This window comes from Xyrauchen texanus, chromosome 5 (assembly GCF_025860055.1).
Source record: "Xyrauchen texanus isolate HMW12.3.18 chromosome 5, RBS_HiC_50CHRs, whole genome shotgun sequence".
Taxonomy (NCBI): domain Eukaryota; kingdom Metazoa; phylum Chordata; class Actinopteri; order Cypriniformes; family Catostomidae; genus Xyrauchen; species Xyrauchen texanus.
The window spans coordinates 29,123,765-29,126,076 of record NC_068280.1 but is presented as its reverse complement, the minus strand read 5'-3'; positions in this window follow the sequence as shown (position 1 = coordinate 29,126,076).

Below are 2,312 nucleotides of genomic sequence, written 5' to 3'. Positions count from 1 at the left end.
AGCAGTGCCGTGAGAACGGCATTTGCGGGCCAGGTGACCCCAGAGACAACAAGGAAATAGCTCTATAGAGTGTAACGAATTTAACAAAAAATTCTCCTCCCGGCCCTCCACCGGGGAACGGAGCTGTCTTACCAGCTCCGGAGTTAACGTCTCGGTCTCTGGGTCTGTCATCTCAGGAGCGCCTGGGAGCCTTCTGGGTCCTCAAGGGGGTCCGTGAGATGATGGGCATCCAACTTCTGCGGGGGACTCAACGCTGGGGCTGAGAGCTGGGCCCACTCTTTTATTAGTTGAGGCAGAGCACCGCTTTCTTTCTTTCTTGAAAGCCGCAGGAGGACGCCCTCGGCGAGCAGACAGGGCATGGCGTTATTCTCCCCAGATCGTTCTCCATCGCCCGCGCCGCCTGCCTCAATCCCGTAGGAAGGAGGCGAGGCGCAGGGGGCGGCTGAGATGGCTCTCTCTCACTACAAGAGAAAGCAGAGATCGCAACGCTGCCGCGGCTATGTTCTCACACTGAAAGCATAACCCATTGGAGAGAATGCTCATCCCGAGCTCAGACGGAAACCAGCAAGCGTGCCGGGGAGGCGGGGGGTTTCGAGGGGGTTCACCCGGCGAAACGCAGCCCGTCATTGTCCCCAGATCGTTTTCATCGCCCACGGCGCCTGCCTCAATCCCGTGGGAAGGAGGCGAGGCACGGGGGGCGGCTGAAGCGGCTTTTTCTCACTACAAGAGAAAGCCTACGACCGCAATGCTGTCATGGCTATGTTCTCGCACTGAAAACATAGACCATTCATAAACGCGCGTCCTGCGTGTGATCGCAACCCAGGAATGCAAGGCAGTTTTTATGACCGTCAGAGGTGGGGAGACATCAACCACATCCAGAAACTACACAGGGGCGGAAATATCGTCTTTAAACAGACGCGTCCTGAAAAGGACGCTCAACGCCGTTGTGTTTTGCTCTTTAGAGCGAAATTACTCTTTTAGAATAACTCTTTCGAGTTGTCTGCGCTGTCGAAACGCCCAGGGGCAAGAATGCACAGCCGTGCACGAAGGAGAAAGCCGCTGTTATGCGCCGTCAGATCCAACAGCATGCAGAGCGTCAGAGGATTAAACAGGAACTTGGTATGTAACTCGCAGCAGAGTTCATGCACGACCATCGGCTCCGAAGAAATTTTCTGAATGAACTCCCGTAATTGCGCCGCTTAAATACCCGTATGTCCGGGGGCGGGACATGCAAATACTGGTTGCCAACTCTCATTGGCCTTTTTTGATAGTCCAGAGGTGAATATCGGCGCTCAAGAGAGACCCCTAGTGTCGCTTCTCTGACACAATGTGGAGAGAGCGACAGAAGGGGAACTGACATTCTTGTATAGTACAGAAAGCAGACAGTGTCATCAAAAAGTAGAACAAAAATTGTATTTGTTTATAACAAACATTTCCAGGGTTGACTGCCATGGTGAAAAAACATGTAAACGTTTTGACCAGAACGGCTCACACAATAGCAAAAAAAAAATCATTTTGGTGGCATTGGCCAATTTACTGACACAATAACTAGGTTTTGAAGCATGAATTAAATATGATGGGTGTGTTACTACATTTTGCAGACATGCAATAGAGTTGTGATGTCCCTTAAAACAGTTGTGACAATTGCACTAAAAGTTTAGAGAATGTTAAGACGGTTTAAAAAAAAAAAACAGTAATTTATTTTGACATAATATATCTGTTTTTTTCACTGTTTAATGAACATTTATCAACAATAATATACTGTAATTTAATTCATTTTGACTGTAAAATCTGCTCTGTATTTTTTTTTTTTTACAGTTTATTGCATGTAATTTTGTGGTATAGTTATTTACAGTAATTTAATGGTATCCATCTGGGAACTTTGCAGCCAGACTTTTTGCTGTTGAAATTTGTATATTATTTTTTACAGTTAGGGTATGTTTATGGGTACAGCCTGCCTGGAGACTGCTTTCTAAGATTACTATGTGGTGGATAAAACACATGAATAATCATGTTACAAGATATACAAAAGGGTTGATGATAAATAAAGCACACATCTTAGTAAAATGTGTATAATATTGCAATCAAATACAATTTGAATAGATATATTTGACATTTGTGCACAGTGTCATTACAGTGGACAGTTTTGAACACATAAGACACACTTAAAAATGAATGAATTTGATTGCATTAGATAAAAAATAAATAAATCTAAAATGTTTTCCTTTGCCATTTCTGTTTAATAAATTAATTTGTTTAACAAATTGTGTCTCAATGGTTTATCTTCTTGGTATATAAAAGCCTTTAATTAT